The sequence below is a fragment of the Mercenaria mercenaria genome, chromosome 16 (assembly GCF_021730395.1).
Source record: "Mercenaria mercenaria strain notata chromosome 16, MADL_Memer_1, whole genome shotgun sequence".
Taxonomy (NCBI): Eukaryota; Metazoa; Mollusca; class Bivalvia; order Venerida; family Veneridae; genus Mercenaria; species Mercenaria mercenaria.
The window spans coordinates 10905479-10925932 of NC_069376.1; the positions used below are offsets into that span (position 1 = coordinate 10905479).

The following is a 20454-nucleotide window of genomic DNA, read 5'->3' on the forward strand; positions in this document are numbered from 1 at the left end:
TTATTATTTTATAAAAGGGGTCACGGGGTTGTCTGTTACCAAGAATTTGAGTTTTAAGTTGACCTTGTTAATATGGGGAAATCATAAAAAAAATTTTTTGGTTTTGATGGCGTTATGATAAGTTTTAAAATGAAATAAATACATTTCTGTAAAAAAATTCTGTAAAAAAATTTTTGTTTTGTAATTTATATTATGTTTTTCCGTAAAAAAATACACTTTCAATTGAAACCAAAATTATATGAGCTTGAGGCATAACATTTGATATATTTTTGTAGCACTGTATATTGAACGTGCTTATCTGTGGACCGGATACCATAATTGTTTTTTGGGGGTAAGTGAGTAAATTTGGGGGGTACGTGAGTTTTGGGTTGGGGCCGTTTTATTCTATCGGAAGTATATGTGCATTTTCCCGCTTTTTTTTTATTTTTGGTAAAGATGATATATTTTGCGGTGACACCCGGGGACCCAGAATGCCGGGAAAAAACGCTCTATTTGTAATTGCACTTAGATCATACTGTTTTTATAAAAAAGACAGGTACTATGTGAAAGAAAACTCTGAATTTTTCCCCCGAATTTTTGGGCAAAAAAATTTAGGATGAAAACAAGGGCAATTTTTTAAAAGGGGGAAGTATGATTTTTTTTTCAAAAACAAAAAAACCCTCCGTCGTTTAAAAAATTTCATTTTTTAAAAAAAGTTCCGCACTTTCAGAAAAAATTTACAAAGGGTTTTTTTTTTCCCTTTTGAAAATAAAGAAAAAAACCCCGATTTTAACAGCCTATCAAATTTGTCGTTATTTTTTGGGTTTGCTTTGATTTTTTTTTTAAAAAAAAAAGGGCATTTTTTGGAACTGTTTTGATACGTGTACTTGTCTTTTCTTGAAATTTTCTTTAACTTGGTTTTTACCAATCAGGACTTTTACACCGTTTTCTAACGGCTTTTCCTTTTAAAAAGAATATTAAAATGAACAAATCAAATTTGATTTACAGCTGTTTGCATTATCACAGTAAAACCTGGTTTCGAAACCGTTTCATAATTTAAAATTTTTAGTGTTTTTCCATAAAATTTAAGGAATACGTTTAAAATTTCGGTCGGGTTATTTTATTTGAAAGCAGTGAATTATTTTTTTCTCTAAACAACATGTTTTAATTGGGGTTTTGTATTGACAACCCGCTCGACAAAGGGGCGATCTAACTGGCGCAGAAGAAAATGACTAGCACGGTTTCCGCAGAAGGAGATGAACCGAATTTAGCCTATAGCAATTTTAAATAGTGTTCAAAAGGGCAAACAGTGAAAAGTAACTTTTTTACAAACATTTTAAATATTTAAAACCCTTTCATTTAAATTTTGGGTGATATATTTTTGGGGGGCTTTGGGGTTTTCCTATGATAGAGCGCCCCGGGTCGAGTGCGGGAGGTCTTTGGGGCCCATCCCTGGCTGCGTATAATGGTACTAGTAGCTTCCTTTTTTTGGCACTAAGAGGACTGTCAGTATAATCGACTTTGTTTGGGAAACCCATTTTTGTGTTTACGGGTAATTTTTCAGGAAGTCAGCATTATAAAGTTGGGATAGTACAAGTAAGTGTTTTTCGTCTGCTAAGTTATAGAAAACAAAGACAAAACATTTTCGTCAAACCCCTTTGTTATATGTTTTTTTATTGCAGTTAAATTTTAAGGGAGGGATAAATTGAGACAAATTGTATTTTTATTCTTTAACCCTTTTTTTTTTGTTTTTTTGTCTGTATTCAGACCTATGTTTTTCAGGTTAAAAGCGATAAGGCCCCTTTGTTTTTTTATAAATTTTGTCCCGTTTTTCTCAGAACAAAAAAAGAAATTTCAAAGGGAATTTGTTTATTGAGAAAATTTAAAAATTTTGAAAAAAAATTTTTTTTTACATTTTAAAAAAAAAATCTAGCCAGACTAATGGGTTTATGAACAGTTCCCAAATTTTGAAACCCCAAAGTTAGAATTCTCCCTTTGTTTTCAGCTATTTAAAAAAAGTGCCACAGTACGGTTTTTCCGGCCGGAAATAACATACCCTTTTTGGGGAAACATCAGGCGTTGGGGCGCCCCTTGTAAATTTGTCCCGTTCCTTGGAAAAACTGGGTGTTTTTAGCGCCAAAAGTTAAGGTGAGACCAAACGTCCCTGTTTAAGTCTGGGAAAAAGTCGTCTGCCCAAAATAAAATTATTTGGGAAGGTATACAAAAAAAAGACATTTTTTTTATCTACGAGTTCCTTTTGCTTTTGAATTAAGTTAATGCAAAAAAATTTTTCGGGGAAAAACCCAAGATTTTTTTGTCTTAGAAAAATGTGTTGTGTACGTGTATATTTGTCAAAAAAAGTTTAAAAATATATCCCCTTCGCTTTGGAATATTTTTCATTACCTTAATTCCCGGGGAAAATGTGCGCGCGGTGTATAATTTTTTAGGGGGGGAATTCGAAAAATAAAGTTTTTTTACGGGAAAAACTTTTTATTTTGTTTTTGTGTATTCTAAAAGAGTTGAAATTTTGCCCGGTTTTTTGATGGAATCGGTCTTATTGGGTCTCTTTTAGCTTTTTTTTTTTTTTTAAAGATTCAAGGGGTTTCCCCCTTATAGTTTCCAAAATTGAATAATTGAATATAAAAGTGCCCTTTTGTAGTGTTTGAAGAAAAAATTTTTCGCCAGTTTTAATTTTTTAAAGGAGAAAAAGCCGGTTAAATTTCAAATTGAATCCCCCTGCAGTAAGTCTTACCAAGGGCGGGCTTTGTTCTTTTCACTGTATTGAACAATCGTAGAACGTGCCCACTTCTTCACCTACCGGGGAAACCCCATCGAAGGCATATGTGGCAATAGTACAGGGAAATTTCCCGATTTAAAAAAATGATGAAATTTTTCCCCCTAATTCCTGGTTTTGGGGGTTTTGGGGATAGCTACTGTATTTTTTGGGCGCATGGGAAATTCCCATCAAAATCACTTTGGGCGCATTAAAAAAAGCGATTAAACCTGTTTTACCGTTTTCATTCCAGACCGCCCTTTAAACAGGAAAAAAAAATTCGGGACAGTTTTATCACGCGCGGGGGGTTTTATTTTTATTTTTTTTTTTTCTCGGGAATGAAATTTTGTGCGGTAGTTCCGGGCGAACGGGCAAAATTAAATTTTTTTTTGGCCTTGGGAAATGCACTATTTTACTCTTTACATGACAGAGGCTGACTAATTTTCCAAAATTTTTTGAAAACTCAGTGTACCCTGTTCCTTTTCTGTTTTCATGCAGGTTTAAAAAGGTAAAAAATGGCGGCCTGAAAATTCCACGTTTGGGAAAAAAAAAATTTGGAAAAAGCGGGAAAAGGGAAAAAAATACGATGGGTTTCATTTTTAAAGAACTGTTTGTTTTTTTTAAAAAAAGTTTTACAATCCCTTTTCTTTTTGGGTTTTTTTAAAAGCGATAAAGTTCTTAGGAAATGGGGCGTTTAGAGAATTTGTAATCTAGAAAGTCGGGGAAGGGAAAATGTTATGAAGTAAGTTAAAATTTTTTTCCCAAAAAAGCCTAATTTTGTGGTGTTCAGCCTTTAAAATAATCCCACCCGTCAGAGTTTGGGATATTTCTCAAAATTAGAATTAAAAAAATTTTAAAACAGTCCAAAAATATGGTGAAGCAGAATGCAAATTTAAACAACGCTGACCGGGGCTCGAAAACACAGGCCTCCTGAACTATGGCGGACACGCCCAGTTTCGCTTTTACAGCAGTTTATAGTTCAGCAATGTAAAATAAAACCCCTTTTTTATAACCCGATTTTCATTACGTGAACTTTGGGAAAAAAAAATTGTAACAATGACAAGTTCGGTTCTCCGGGTTTTTGGTGTTTTGATTTTGGAGTTGTTGGGGAAAAAAAACCTAACTTTAACATTTTTTTAAACGGTCAAAACTGCAGTACATTTTTTCTGGGAAAGCCCGTTTGCCCGGGGCGTGAGGTTTTGTTTTCGAGCGACAGTATGTTCCCCTGTGGACCCCCTTTTGGGGGGAAAAGGGGCATTGTGCTGTTCATTCGTTTTCACCTTGTTTTATGTGGGGGAAATTTGAAATTATTTTGGTTTGGGGAACAGGTTTGGGACATGTACAAATCCCGGAAACTGGTTAGGTTTAAATGCCCTTTTCCCAGCTGAAATAACCCTGAAAATTTTTGCGTCAAACCCAAAGCAAATCGGAAATTAAAAAAATTAAAAAAAAAAACAATTTTTTAAAGGGACATGTATGATTTTTTAAATTTTGAAACCATTATTTATTTTTTCTCGCTTTCTGGGGTTTTTTCAAAAATAAGAATTTAAAGTACGCGGAACACTTTTAAAGTTGGTTTTTTACCTTCAAATGAAAAAATTTTTCGCAGCTAAGAAAATCACGGGTAGTCGCGTTTTCACGAAAAAAACCGTGCAGTTAAATATTTAAAATTTGGGATTTTACACAGCGGCCGATTTCCGACACAAGAAAAAGTATTATTACCCGGGAATATTTCGTGTAATTTGAAGGGAAACTTTTATGATATAAAAGCTTGTGTTAAAGTCCGTGGAAGTTTTTTTGAAAACTTTTTTTTTATCGTGCAGCAAATAAAAATGACCAAAAAAGTTTAACGACCTTTTTAAAGGGAAACGGAAAATTTCACAACTGTATACATATACAGAAAATTTAACAAACTCTCTTTTAAAAACCCAGGGAAAATTTTAGGGAAAAAAAGGGGCAACGTCTTTTAAAAATTTTCCTATTGTTATATCATGATTTGACATTTTGTCCGGTTTGAATTGGTAATTAAACTATTCTTTTAAAAAAGGTTTTCCCCTTTTAAAAGGGGGAAAGCCCCCTTTGGGAAAAACCAAAGTAAACAATGTCAAAACGTGTTTTTTTCCTTGTTATGTAATTTTGTAAGCACTGAAAAAATTGGGTTTAAGGCACTATGGAAAGGGAATGTAAAAGCTTTTTAAATTGGTGAGTTTTTTTAAGGTGTTGAACTGTACAGAAATGTGCCCCCTTTTTTCGTCCCCTTTCGGAATATACACGTTACCGGAAAAAAGAAGAAAACCGGGGGGGCTACCGAAATCAATTTTTTCAGTACGAATTTACATCACAAGTATAAAAAAATTTTTCGGGGGATTTTTGGGTTTATTGAACCCTTTTGTCAAAAATTTCAATGATTTTTTTACCCTGTGGGCATTGCCTCGTAAAGGCCACCCGTTTGAATATTTTTTATGCGCGATAAAATATGAAGGAAGGAAAAAAATTTTAAAAACCTGTTTTAAAAAGGGCCCTTTTTCTGACAATTATCATTAGTTGGAAAAAGTTTGGGTTTAGCTTTTTAATCCCCAAATATAGGCGGGAAAACTCTGCATTCTTGTCTTCTTGGCATAATTACATTGCCGGGAAAAAATTTTACTGCCCTGTGTTTTCGAAAGGATAGAAATATCGGTCCAAAGGGCGCCCGCGCATTGGGCGGGAAATTAGGGCCCTTGGGCCCATTACCGCCCCTGCGCGGTGGCCGAGGGACAGATATTTCTATCCGATTGTAAAAACAAGACATGACTGTTTTTTTTTCCACATTTATTTTTACATGTTTGCATTTATTTTGGAAAATTATTTTTTTTGAATTCCCTATTTTAAAGTAAAGGGAGAAATTTTCCTTTTCTTTTTTCTTATAGTTTGGGGAATTTAATACAAAGCGCGGAAAATTAAAGTCCCAAGCAGTAGTATTTGTCAAGACGTGTTTTTTTCGGAAAAATTTTCTATTAAAGGGAAAAGAGAAAAATTATCAAAGGGACCTTTCTTTTTTTTGTTTTTTCATGAACAATATTTTCTGTGCTTTTAACCATAGTTGACATTAACAGCACGAGAGTCATTGGGATGGGGTTTTTGCCGAGGGGTTTTTGATGTTTTCATTGCGAGTTGGAGCGGTTTTTCTGTTGCGTACGGCAAAAAAAGCCCCAAAAATTTTTTCTTTTGTTTTTATGTATGATATACTGACTAGGGGTTAGGGTTAGTAACACCATGGTTACAAAATAGATAATTTTTAAAGGGAAATTTTTTGTTTTAAAGGGTTAAACCCGGGAAAATACGGGGGTCTGTAAATTTTTAAATCTGCAATGGGGGTCCCGCCGATGGGTTTTGCCGGCATGGGTAAAATCACCGTAAAGGGCCCCGGTTTCCGGGTGCAAGGGAATTTCTTTTGGTTAACAAATTTTTTTGATGTTTATTTGATCCACAATTTGTCAGTTAAAAAAAAAAGATTTTAAAATTTTGCCCCGTTAGGAATGACTTTCCATCACCCTTTCCCTTTTCATGTTTTTGCGTGGGGGCTAGGATGGAAATTTAAAATATAATTTTAAAAACCCGCGGGAAAGGAAGTTTGAAAACTTTCAAGCAATTTCGAAAATTTTAACTTACGTTTTTTTCATTATTAGAGAGATCATTTTATATATGCTGATTTTAAAAAGCATAATTGTCATTTCCCTATTAAGGGAAAATTTTGTTTTTTTGAATTTAAATGGTGGCAAAAAGATGTAATCTGCACGAAAAGGGTTTTTTCTTTTTATGGCTTTTTTTATTGTTCTAGTTACACAATTTACTTATTTAATGTTATGCTTCATTCTTTTTGGGAAACATATATTTTTATATTTTTTTTTAAATGATTTTTTTTTTTTTTAAAAGTTTAAAATTTTATTTTTAAAAAAGTTTGGGGAACAAGGGGCCTTAACTTAGAAACATTCATATAAGAAATTTACAAAATTTTCAATAAAAATGTTATATATTCCCTGTGAGGGTTATCAGGGCGTATTCCCCTCTTCTGTGGGAAGAAATTTTGTAAGGGAAAAAAAAAAAATGAAATTGTTTTGGTAAAGATATTGGAAAAAAACGAGACCCGTTTCAAAATTTTGATTGCGCATGCGCCCTTCGTTTCTATAAGTACTTTTAAGGTAAAGGTTTTTAAAAATAAGTTTTTCGGAAAAGTAAAAAACTGAAAAAAAAAAATCATTTTCTACTTTCTTTCGGAAGTGGGCGGAAAACGATATTTTAAAGACAGTCAGGTTACTACGCTAACTCCATGTGATAATGCGCATTCCCAAAAATTTTTCGAGGTGGTGCTGCCGTACTACTTTTGTTATTTTTTAGGGTTTTTTCTGGTAGAACCCTTTGGGTACTGTTTATTATGCCATCGCATACTGGGGGCAAATAAACTTTGGGAAAAAGTCACAGGTGAGTAAAATTTATATATTACTTTAAACACTCGCCCCGGGTCCTAAAATCTTTGTCGTGGTTTTTAAAATGAAAAAAAACCCTGGTTCAGTATGTTATTCCCCAAATTTATTGATTGATTCAAAGTTAATATGCCTTTAAAAGCTTTAAAGGCATTGTATGTCATTTTTCTTTAAAATGTTTTACTTTTTTGGGAGTCTTTTCACCAACTTTGGGGAAAAAAATACATTTAGGTTTTAGGTTGCGGAAACCCCTTTTTTAAATTAAACGGCGGCAAAATTTTTAAAACTTTGCATGCGATTTCGGAAATTTTTCTGGGTTTTTACTGGGAAAATTTATACGACGTTTTGTACTGTACGATCCTTGAATGCCGAATTACGTCACGACAGTAGTAATTAGAAAGGAAAATTTCCAGGTCATTAGTTTACCATTACCTTAATTATAAAGGAAAATTTAAATTTTTTCAGCAAGTATTTTGATTCTCTGAATAGAAATTTATGAACCCCATAAAATGTAAACCCCAGATTGTTGCAAAAACTGTAGTTTCTAGACCAAAATTTTTTGGGTTTTAAAATAAAACGTTTAAAAACGTTCCCCCCCTTTCTTCCCCCCTTTTTTTTTTTAACGGCAATTTTATAAAATTGTTTGGGCATTCAACAATTTAATATAGGACCACGTCTGTTTTCCCCAGTTGAAGGGCGGGGCAAATTGATTGATTTTTTTTTTAAATTTTAAGGCGTAAAAAAGCTTTTTTAAAATTCTTTTAATATGAGTGAATAATTTTTTGTAATTTTTGGTTTTCTCCCCTTTTTTTGAAATGTAATAAAAATTGTTTGGATCTGTAAAAAAGGGGTTTCTATTTATTTTGTATTTTTTAAAAATGTTATTCTGTTTCAAACTTTATTGGAAAATTGGCATATGCTTTTTTAACAAATTGGGAAACCTTGGGAAAGGGGTAAGTCTGGGTTTTAAAAATAATTTTCGACGTGTGTTTTTTTTCCTTTTTTTTACTGGGAAATGGGTTTTCTTTTTCTGGTGGTTTTTTATGGTTTGTAGTCAGCCACAAGTTTTTGATGAAGCTTACGTTTCCCAAGTCACGAATGTGATCCCCGATTTTAAAAACCTTGCATCACGTTTTTTACGTTTTCGTTTCTGACGTCAATAGGTTAGGAAGGGGTCACCAAATAACTCGGCCCAGAAAAAAAAATCTCCATATTTGCTGTTTTTTTGCTTGGGTTTTAAGGAAATTAAAAATTTTGTTTATCTTTAATAGATTTTCCAAGTTAAAAAAAACAAAACCGGAAAAAAAACCAAATCTTGCAAAATATTGAATAATAACCCTAAATTAGATTTAAAAATTTTAATTTTTACCAAATAATTTTTGGAAAAAGATATAAAAAGAACACAAAAACTTGGAAAAGTAGGGCCTTTTTGTTTAAAAAGGAATTGGAAGGTAGCCAAAAGGCCAAGTTCTTTGACTTTTTGAACCATTTTTTAAAATTTTTTAGAGGTACACGGGGATGAGTTCATTTTTTGGGGGTTGTATCCGGGGTTTTGTAATTTTACTTTGGGTAGGGCCTACACCGTTTAAAAATTTTCGGAAAAACCTTTCTTCTTAGGTTGGTGCAGTTGGGGCGGTTTGACGTTGGGAAAATGCGGATGGTTTTTTAAGTGATTTGAAATTTTTTTTACAGTTCTCTTTTTTCTCGTTTTAAACGAAAATGTTCATATTAAAATGAATAGATAGCATCATGATCGTTTTCTAATTGGGGGGGGAGTAAAAACTAAAATTATTTGGAAAGAGTTTATATGTTTTTCTAAAAATATTTTATAGGGCGCTGTTGTACTGGGAATCTTCGGGCGGTAAAGGCTCTTCTAAAATGATGCGGGGTATCAGCGGACGATGGACTACCAAGAATTTTTGTTTTAAAAACTTTCTCACTCCCAAAAAACCTGCCCCACTGATTTCAAGAGCCTTTCCCAAAAAATCTGGGGGTTTAAATAATGGAACACGGTTTTAGTACATAGTAAAACCCCAGTTAGCTTTTGAGCCCAGTTTTTTTAGTTTTACAATCGGCAATTTTTCCCTTTTTGTTTCCGTTTAATTTTCCGTTTTGGGGGGGTATCGGCCCTCCTTCTGTCATGAGGGAGGGAAACCCCCCCCCCCCCCCCCCCCCCCCCCCCAAAAAACCACATTTGGGGGTTTTTTTTGGGAAAATTCCTTTTAAAACAAGTATTTGCTTCTTTTTAAATTTTTTTTGAAAATTTTGGTTTTCTTTTATTTTATTTAAAACGGAAAAAATTTGGATATTTTTTCAAATTTTAATACAAAAGGAAAAAGAAAAATTTTTTAAAAATGCTTTTAAAACTACCCTTTTTTTTCCCTTCCTCCACTTAGTTGCTCGTTTTTTTAGCATGGGGGAAAAAAATTTTAAAAAAATATTGGATTTCTTATTTTCAAAGTTATGATTTCATTTTTGGGTGGGTTAGATTCCTGTTTTCTTACCTAAAACCCCTCAAAAATCGCTTCCGTTGACCCCAACAAAAATTTTTACCCCCCTCCAACACCTACTCCCAATTTTTGGGCACCCCCGCCCCGGAAAAATGACCTGGGCTTGCCTCTGTCCCCCAAACTTTCCCATAGCCCGTTGGATGGCTTCCTCGCACGAAGGGCCCGCATTTTGGGGAGGGGGGGTTTAAAGATTCGAAGTCAAATACCTTAAATATAAAGACCTTTGGGTAAGGAGGCCAGTCCGGATTGTGGTGTTCTCAAAAATACTAGCTTTTTTGAAAAAATGAATACTGATGTCCCTATTTTTTTGTTTAGTTAATCTGGAAAACATTTTCCTTTCCTCTTTTGAAATTTTATTTAAGGTATGTTTAATTTTTATGTCCACTGTCCCGCAGTTTAAATTTTTTTGGGCGAAGATTTATGTTTTGTGTGTGAATGCGTTTAACATAAATGATACAAAAATGATGCAGGTTTTAAAAAGTTTCCGGAGTGACTTCAAGCAAAATTTAAAGTATAAATTCTTTGGGAAAATGAAACCGGGTGAAAAAAGTGCCCGCCCTTCCAGAAAGGATTAAAAGGTATATCAGTATATTTTTGCGAAAATTGAATATGTTTTAAAAAAAAAGACAAAATGCTTCATCTTAATTTAAAAAAAATTTTCCTTAGCTGGAAAGGTACTTTTATAAAAAAATAGCGTTATTTCTTTGTGTTAGCTGTAACATCACCCGACAAGGGGTATAGGTCTTTTGGCGAAATTTCCGGCTCTAAGGAAGACCCAGTGGCCCCCTTCAAAGCATTATTTTTGCATGGTGGGGCAACTTTAAAGAAAACCCCGCACCCTCCACAAAGTCCCCCTTTTAAAGTTTTTTCCCCAAAATGAAAAAGAAAATTTCCAAAACCGGAATTTTGAACCAAACTTAAAGGAAACGAAAAAAAAAAAAAAACTTTCTTTGCCATTTTTGTTTGTAAAGAAAAAGAAAAAATTTGTTTTTCATAAATTGTTTTTATGAAATATTTTCCTCTATAACATAGAACGCTTAGAACCTTTTTTTTTTAATTTTTCGTGTTTTTTAATACGCGTGCCCCTCCCTGGGGGGACCCCATTTATTTCTTTGTTGTGAATTACTATGACGGCTTTCTAAATTTTAATTGCTTTCGGTTCATTAGGATTGTGGGCGGGGAAAAAAAAATGATTTCAGTGGGTATGTGGTAAAATTTTTTAAAGCTTATATTTTAAAAATTTGGGTTCAAATAATCATGGGTATTTTTATATAAGTTCAAATATTGATTTACTGTGAAACTTAAATAATAAAAAAATTGTAAAAAATGGGCCCGTTATAAAACCCCCCAATAAAAAAACCCGTTAATTTAAAGAATTTCCCAAAGAGAAAAAATTTTTGTCATAATTGTGAAATAAAAGTGTATGATTAAAGCATTAAGCAGGGGCAAATAAAAAATTTATTTTTCTTTTAATGCTGTGGGGGGTGGGGTGGAAAAAATCCCTTTGGTTCTCCCGGAAGAAAATTCTGAAGTTCTTCTGTTTATTTTAGGTAAAGATGTGACCTCAGTGACCCCAGGTGACCTTTGAATTTCTCGAGGGAAAATCGTTTTTGGGTTCAAAATTTTTGTACTTGGGTTCTGTGAAAGAGTTAACTTATTTAAAGAAAATTTGGAATTTCTTAAAAGTAAAAAAAAGAATGTTTGATTAGGTTTAAAGTTGTTTTTACGGTCCCTCTTCTTAAAAAATAATAATTTTTTATTACTTCCCAAAATGGGTGAATGTTTTTCGTTTTTACCCATCTGAAAAAAGTGGGGGGATTTTCCTGCTTTCACGGGACCGCAGATTGGAGAAGATGAGCCGACATCTATGACATTCTAAATTGCTCTGCAGCAAGCTTCTGGTGACACAAATACAGCGTCCAAAGACAGATAAGTGAAAAGTAAAGACTTTATTTATAAATATTAACATAGTAAAAAGTCATTCCATGATTTTTGATAATATATCTAAGAGATAATTGTAACAAAGCGTTAAAATCTTTTATGATTTTTAAAAATAGTCAGTGTAAACAGCAGTATGTTATTATCACAGCCTTACTGTAGAAACATTTTTCCTCGATTCTTTATAAGACAGGGTCCAAGTATTTCCGAAAAAGGAGAAAGCAGAAATCACAACTGAGAATACATAATTTTCTGATGTACATGACGGGTTAGATTTTCTGTGAGCTGTGAGAACGTGGTTTAGGTCGCACTAATGAGATTTGGTGCAAACTGTGCGAGGTTATTTGCGCACTGTATATGGTCTTGCGCGAACTATGCGAGATTTAGTGCGAACTATGCGAGATTTAGCGCGAACTATGCGAGATTTAGTGCGCACTCAGCGAGGTTCAGTGCGCACTCTGCGAGATTTAGCGCGAACTATGCGAGATCTAGTGCGAACTATGCGAGATTTAGTGCGCACTATGCGAGATTTAGTGCGCACTCTGCGAGATTTAGGGCGATCTATGCGAAATTTAGTGCGAACTATGCGAGATTTAGTGCGCACTCTGCGAGGTAAAATGCGTATTGTGTAAGGTCTGACGCGCACTACGTGATTTTTTTTTTAATTAAAAAATAACATCTAGTCGGTAGCCCGCCCAGTAGCTGACGAAACCGTGATTTTGAAGACCTAATTATATTACTCTCATCAGATATTATTTGAGAAATGCTTTTATTCATGGATACCACTTTTCCTTTTTGTTTTCGCTTTTTGTTGATAACGCCACAACGGCATAATTATAGGTCATGCGGCAACTTATTAAAGAAGAAGTCTGTTGCTCAGTTTCAGAGGACTTCACTTATTGCTTTTTTAAAATCCATTATTGATATGAAATGAATTATAATTTGGATATCTCGCTTTATGAATGTCAGATATGCTTTATAATATATCTTTAACATTTTTGTTCTTTGTGAAAAAATATCTGAATATTGGCAAATGTTTTTCAGTATGAATGTTGCTACAGAAAGTACACCGTTGAAGGCACTTAATGTTTTAAACGTAATCGTGACGTCTGATTTGTATATATTTATGTTTTATAAAGGTTTTATCATTTTTCTAGTGTTCTAGGATGGTTAGATACTGCAGCCACGAGAATCAATGAAGCTAACGTTGCCAACGTTACAGATAGTGGACCCAGCATAAAGACGTATTACATCACAGCGTTATATGTTACGTTTACGTCACTGACGTCAATAGGATTCGAAAACGTGTCACCAAATACTAATGGAATTGACATGCATGTAAGTTTGTACAGACTTTCTATGAATCAAGAGTTTAACTATAGGTAGTGTACCGGTGATGACATTCGGGGATTTCCGTGAGATTATGTAATTCTCCGTGTGTGATTTCGGAATCCTTCTGCCATGATAGGTAATTTATAGTGAGGATGCGCGCCCGGATGTTGCCATTTAGTAATAAGATATTTTAGCTCACCTGAGCCGAAGGTTCATGGTGAGGTTTTGTGACCATCCGTCGAGTGACGTACGTGTGTGACGTGTGTCGTCACGGTCCGTCAACATTTCTAAAAAGAATCTTCTTCTTGAAAACCACTGGGCAGAATTACACCTAACTTCACAGGAATGATTCTTGGGTGCTCCCTTCAAAATTATTAAAAAAAATTGAATTCCTTGCAAAACTTTGGTTGCCCGGGTAACCGAATGGAAAAAATAGAAATAGTATTGTACAAAACCACAGGGCCTAGGGCTTTGATATCCGGTATGTAGCATCATCTTCAGCAAGGCCAAGACCCCTAACTCCAAGGGCAAGGTCACACATAGAAGTCAAAGGTCAACAGAGTGTTTTTTGTGTCCGATTTATAACTCTATCAATCACAAAGGGATTTTGTGATTACTTAGAACAAGAGTTCACCATAATGAGACAACGTGTCATGCGAAAGATCCGGACACCTAGCTCTAAGGCCAAGGCCACACTTAGAGGCCAAAGGTTAGATACAAGAATGACTTTGTCCGGATCATTTCTTCTTAATGCATGGACGGATTTGATGTTACTTGGCACAATTGTTCACCATCATGAGACGGAGTGTTACGCGCAAGAACCAGGTCCGTAATTTAAAATAACTTCCGTTTGTTGTTACTAAAAATGGCTGATACTGTATCATATAATGATTGACTGTAGGGAAAAATCGAGACCGCTTTTCAGTAGTACAAAATGCATGTTACGTCAAATTTTGGGGTGTATTTTGACCTATCGCTACATGATAAGGATTTTTACGTAGACTTAGGACTTTGTTTTTAAATTAACTTCTCTTTGCTGTTACTATGAATAACTTGTATTGTTATTCTTTAACATTGACCACAGGGAAAAGTCAAGACCACTTTTCTTTGCCGGGTAAAACACAGATTTCTTGTGGACTTTCAACATGATCAAATCTATAAATACAGATATCAGCATTTGAAAGAATTCAGATCAGTGTATATCTTCAGATATTTTCAAACTCAATAATGTCTTCTGATATGCTATATATATGTAACTTACATACGTTGTTAGTATGTTATATAGATGTAACTTACATACGTTCTGCTAGTATGCTATATAGATGTAACTTACATACGTTCTGCTAGTATGCTATATAGATGTAACTTACATACGTTCTGTTAGTATGTTATATAGATGTAACTTACATACGTTGTTAATATGTTGTCTCGTTATTTAGAAGATGCTGTGTTGACATGCAGTATGTTTTGTGAAAATGTTTCTAGACAGTAGACGGTGGTAACTCTGTTACATGCAGTATGTTTTGTGAAAATGTTCCTAGACTGTAGACGGTGGTAACTCTGTTACATGCAGTATGTTTTGTGAAAATGTCCCTAGACACTAGACGGTGGTAACTCTGTTACATGCAGTATGTTTTGTGAAAATGTCCCTAGACAGTAGACGGTGGTAACTCTGTTACATGCAGTATGTTTTGTGAAAATGTTCCTAGACAGTAGACGGTGGTAACTCTGTTACATGCAGTATGTTTTGTGAAAATGTTCCTAGACAGTAGACGGTGGTAACTCTGTTACATGCAGTATGTTTTGTGAAAATGTTCCTAGACAGTAGACGGTGGTAACTCTGTTACATGCAGTATGTTTTGTGAAAATGTTCCTAGACTGTAGACGGTGGTAACTCTGTTACATGCAGTATGTTTTGTGAAAATGTTCCTAGACTGTAGACGGTGGTAACTCTGTTACATGCAGTATGTTTTGTGAAAATGTTCCTAGGCAGTAGACGGTGGTAACTCTGTTACATGCAGTATGTTTTGTGAAAATGTTCCTAGACTGTAGACGGTGGTAACTCTGTTACATGCAGTATGTTTTGTGAAAATGTTCCTAGACAGTAGACGGTGGTAACTCTGTTACATGCAGTATGTTTTGTGAAAATGTTCCTAGACAGTAGACGGTGGTAACTCTTTTACAAATTCTTGTTTCATTTTAGGTAAAGATGATATATTTGGTGGTGACTGCAGTGACGTGGAATGCTCGGGAAAATCGTTCTATTTTGTACGTGCCCTTAGTTACTGTGATATTGACAAGATAGAGTTACACGTGCTGAAAGAAACAATGGATATATAACCAGAATTTTCAAAAAGAACTAATGGGTAAAATACAAGTGACATTTAATCTTAAGGTAAGTATAAAGTAATATAATCCATCCTAGCAATGAACAAGTCTCAATTTCAAAATTGTTCCGAACTTTCAGAAAAAGTTTTACAATCTTTGTTTTACATTCTAAAACAAATAAGGTATCACAGATGTAACAAACGCACCAGGACTATCATCTTTATCTCTATCATAGATATTTTGTTTAAAAGATATTTTTGGAACTGCTTTGATATATTGCACTTGACCTTTTCTAGACAATTTCTGACAACTTTTTCACACGATAAGGTCATTAACGTATAAAGGTGATACTATGCCGAATGAACATGTACTCGCGTTTTAGTTGATTAAGAGACAACGAGTGCTTCGCCTAATTACATTAGCATTTTCAACTTGATTTATTAAAAACCATAAGATACTTTTCATTCATTCAAGATGCTAAATTGTGATCTCCTTTGACATAAGCTCGACGAATGGGACCACAGATCGGAGAAGATGACCCGACGTCTGGAGCATTCGAATTTTCTCCGCTATCAGCAAGTAGTGGTATAGATACGGCGTTCAAAGACAGATCAGTGTAAAGTATAGACTTTTTTTACAATCATTTACATTAATCAAAGTCTTTCATAATATTAATGATATATTTAAACGTTGGCTACATACAAAACATTTGGAATTTTCAAAATTTTCTCAGTTGAAACACTGTGAACGATATAGCCACAATTGTTTTTGTTTTCGAATTGATTTATTAGGGACAGTAGATCTGAATTAAAAATTCTGTTTATTGAGTAAGGATATTAATGTGGACAAGTTAAAAGATTTGCCTCCCTTACACCAGGTGTCTTTAAAAGTACAAACAAGGTCTCAAGAATTATCTCCCTTATAAAGTACTGTTTTTCTCTTCTATTTAGTTTTGTGCTTTTTAACGTGGAAGAAGGCTTGAAATCATTTTATGGTCTAATAATAGAATTACTGATAGTAGTATAAGAGAACAAGAGCCATATCTGTATATAAAATGGCGATGTTTCGTCAGTTGAACATTCATAGCACTTTTAAATCCCCAGAGAAGTTATCTTGTATGTTCTTGACTAAATATCTTAGCTTTACCTTTAACCTTGTTATACAGACATATTACAAAGATTTATAACATTATTGCTTTTGTTCCAATGTTTAATTATAAATTGTGAGCTTCAAAATAACGGGGTTGTTACCCTTAGCAGGCCTAAACAATAAAAATGTGTAATTATGTCCCTTTCCTTCTCATAAATGTAACGCGAGAAGGAATATTGGACACTTTATTCAATTTGACTAAATAAATAAGAATCTTTTGTTTTTCAGCAAGACGAACAGTTGACGGAAATTTCATTTCTTCATCAAATTCCAGCCAGTACGTCAAGGCTATATATATAGTGTGTTTTCGGTGTATCTATAAGGTCATTCTTAGAAACATCAGACAGTTGAGCGCCCTCTAGTAGTCGGCGCATTTCCAGCTTTGAGCGCCCTCTGAAAGTCGGCGCATTTCCGGGAAGCTGGTGATACAGCGCCATCTGGAAAAAATGAGACAGATGTCACTGTCTAACCCCGAGGAAATCGACATGGATTTTTAAGATCTACATATTCCTTGTTGATGAAATTTCATGTAACATGTTGTTGCCTTCCAGCCGCATTGAAATTATAAAAATGGTATTAGTATTTTGTATTTTCACATCCTAAATGAAATTCAGTGGCGTTAAAGACACGCCTAAAAATAAATGTCTTCTTTTGTATTTCAATGATGGTAATAATACCTGATGCATGAAAGATATACAAGAATTTAGTTTCAAATTGACATTGACATTATATTAAGCCAAGACAATATGTTGAATGTCTTAATATTTTATTTTATTATATACCAATATCAATTCTGTAAAAAATCTTGTATTTCACAATCAAATATGAACAGACAGACAAAAAATCCCTTTTGTACCTTTTAAATTCCGTATTGTACCTTCCGTATTGTATGCTGCAGGACTATTTTCATAAATATGCATGACCCGACACATTTCTATAAATAGCGCACATAAAAATTTCACTAAGTTCCATTTAATATCGATAAACATTGAAGGTTTCGTTCAAGAACAAAACAAGAATCAAAATGGTAAAGGTATATAATAAAAGGGTCAGTATTACAGTAGCTATAGATATGGGACTTTGTATTCGGCTCTCGTGGATTTTGCAAGGTCGGATCACACTCGGCTCGTAAGATCCGATCTAGCAATCCACTCGAGCCGAATACTGCATCCCAGATCAATCTACTGTTATAATAACCCTATTGTATTAAGGGGACGCATATTGCTACATTCACAGTTCATACAGAAATGCGGAAGGGGTGCATATTCAAGAAATCGATGGTGGGAAAATAAAAAACATATTCCTAAACTGATATAATACTGATGGACACCTGTAATATTCAGTATTTTGTGGGTAAGGATGTGGTACTATGAATGTAATAGGAAAACAGAGGTCTTTGTGAAAGTACATTCAACACAAAATATTAAGCTTTTGTATAAGGAAAAAACAGGTTTTTTACAATAACAGTGTTCCAAATAATGTTGAAGGGATGAGATTTTCTTTCTAACACACCAGGTTTGCTTAAACATGTAAAAATTTAACGCCATGTCATTTCAGCTCGGGATGGACGCCATATTTCTCATTGATAAAAATGTAAACAAAAAAAGTCAGAGTGGGATTAGCATTGCAAGGGCATAACATGACATTCTACACAATGAATACCTTAGAACAGATATCTAAGATGCTACACAGGTCAGGCGGGTTAAATGCATAATGGCGATCACTTGAAATTCATCTTGAAAAGGTGGTTAATTTTAGTTTATTTACATGGTTTTTAATTTTCCCACGACTTCTCGGCGATTCACTGCAAATGTATTACTGCGCTGGACGAAAGGTAACTCTAATAAACAACGGGAGACAACTTAGGTGTCAGCACGTGTACGATTTTTAAAAAAAAAACATGTCGATGATTATAGTTTCTTATCAAATAATGAATCCTATTCAGATATTCGTCTTTAATATTAGAAAATTATTAATTTCTGTGGACATTTGTCAAAAAATATTACTTACATTGGACTACTTTGCGCATCAAACTGGTTTCCGCTTCAGTTGTGAGGCACTTCCGTTATACTTTTTGACAACAATAACAAAACATAAAATGAATCAATAGTCACTTATAAACCGACTGCTACTTAAATCAGTGTAAGTAAAGTTGTTGTTACAACATTATACATGTTCGTTACGTTATGAGATAAAGTTTATCTTGAACTGCATAATCCATTAATTACGTTTAGATGATATTGCATTTACAACTTATTTGACCCCATTTTTTTACGTGAATGACAGCATTCTCGTGCAACTCGTGCAAACAGAATTATGAAAAGTATGGTGGAGAATTCAAGGACAAATTATAAATGACATTAAAGTGAGGATAACTGTATATTCGTCCAGTTTTGATCATTGACATGCCTGCTGTGTATTAGTAACTTTTGTGAACAAGATTAGAATGTTACTTTTGCACATATACACATTGATTGGACCTCTCAACCAAAATTTCATACCTTATTTTAGGGATTTTTAAGACAATACATTTTCAAAAGTTTGTTGAATGTGTTTTGATATTTAAGTGCATTGTAGTTCATGAATACCAAGTTAAAAATTAATAATGGCAACATTTCTAGGCCCTTATTGTAAGCCACTAGACTTCTGTAACGATAAATGTTTAATGTATTCTGGGGAATATACTCTTTTACTTTTGGAATGTGGCATTCCTTGACCACCGTATCTTTTCTTATGCACTACTTTGTAAACAAACTAAATAATGTGTTTTAGCTTACATATGCGAAATGAAAAGCAAGACAGTGACCATATTTCACATTCTTTCTTTAAATTAGAATCTGTAGGGCATTGATAAATGTTTGGACAAGGTGAAGCACTATTATTTTCGCACCAAAAAGTCTTAATTGTTGACTTTGAATGTACACAATAAGTCTTATGTAATTCAACAATAACTTTCTTGTTTCAGTTTTCTCATTTTTATTTTAGTGAGCAATCCTTTGTGTACTTATAACAGTTGAAACAGTATCCATTTCATGTACCAAAACCTTGTACTTTTTTGCAGGTAAATTTTATCATACCCCACCCACTTTTTTCTAATTTCAAAGTATGCGTCCCCTTAAGTGCATTGTAGTTCATGAATACCAAGTTAAAAATTAATAATGGCAACATTTCTAGGCCCTTATTGTAAGCCACTAGACTTCTGTAACGATAAATGTTTAATGTATTAAGGGGAATATACTCTTTTAGTTTTGGAATGTGGCATTCCTTGACCACCGTATCTTTTCTTATGCACTACTTTGTAAACAAACTAAATAATGTGTTTTAGCTTACATATGCGAAATGAAAAGCAAGACAGTGACCATATTTCACATTCTTTCTTTAAATTAGAATCTGTAGGGCATTGATAAATGTTTGGACAAGGTGAAGCACTATTATTTTCGCACCAAAAAGTCTTAATTGTTGACTTTGAATGTACACAATAAGTCTTATGTAATTCAACAATAACTTTCTTGTTTCAGTTTTCTCATTTTTATTTTAGTGAGCAATCCTTTGTGTACTTATAACAGTTGAAACAGTATCCATTTCATGTACCAAAACCTTGTACTTTTTTGCAGGTAAATTTTATCATACCCCACCCACTTTTTTCTAATTTCAAAGTATGCGTCCCCTTAATGTAGCAATATGTACACAAGTCAGTGTATTTAGTTATATTCCAATCACATTTTGTTTCTACAGTGTAAGGTAGATAATCATCTGTATTCTTAAAACTTTGCTGAAAAGAGATTGTCTGAATAAGTTTGCATATGAAGTTTTGAAAAACACATTTATTGTGGAAGGACCTCAATATTGTCCAGCTGAAAACTTGTAGTATAGCTGTATATTACCTGTATTATAAGAATGCTTTTCATGACGTTTTTGTGAGTGAAAAAGTAGGTCACTAAGTCGTGATGAGACTTTAAGATATCCTTGAAATCACGGAAGT

At 33.9% G+C, this 20454-nt stretch overlaps 1 protein-coding gene and 1 long non-coding RNA gene across 5 annotated transcripts in view; one reads left to right on the forward strand and one right to left on the reverse strand.

The window, feature by feature from the left end:
- Positions 1–20454, reverse strand: part of LOC123540684 (NACHT, LRR and PYD domains-containing protein 3-like) — a 244067-nt gene that overhangs the window by 185495 nt on the left and 38118 nt on the right. The window lies entirely within an intron of this gene.
- On the forward strand, positions 12674–19591 carry LOC123526243 (uncharacterized). 2 transcript variants are annotated; one of them, XR_008367718.1, is made up of 4 exons: positions 12674–13001; positions 15199–15390; positions 15828–15944; positions 16701–19591. It is a non-coding gene; the product is annotated as an uncharacterized LOC123526243 (long non-coding RNA). The 2 variants fall into 2 exon arrangements; XR_008367719.1 differs by having other exon boundaries at positions 15828–15939.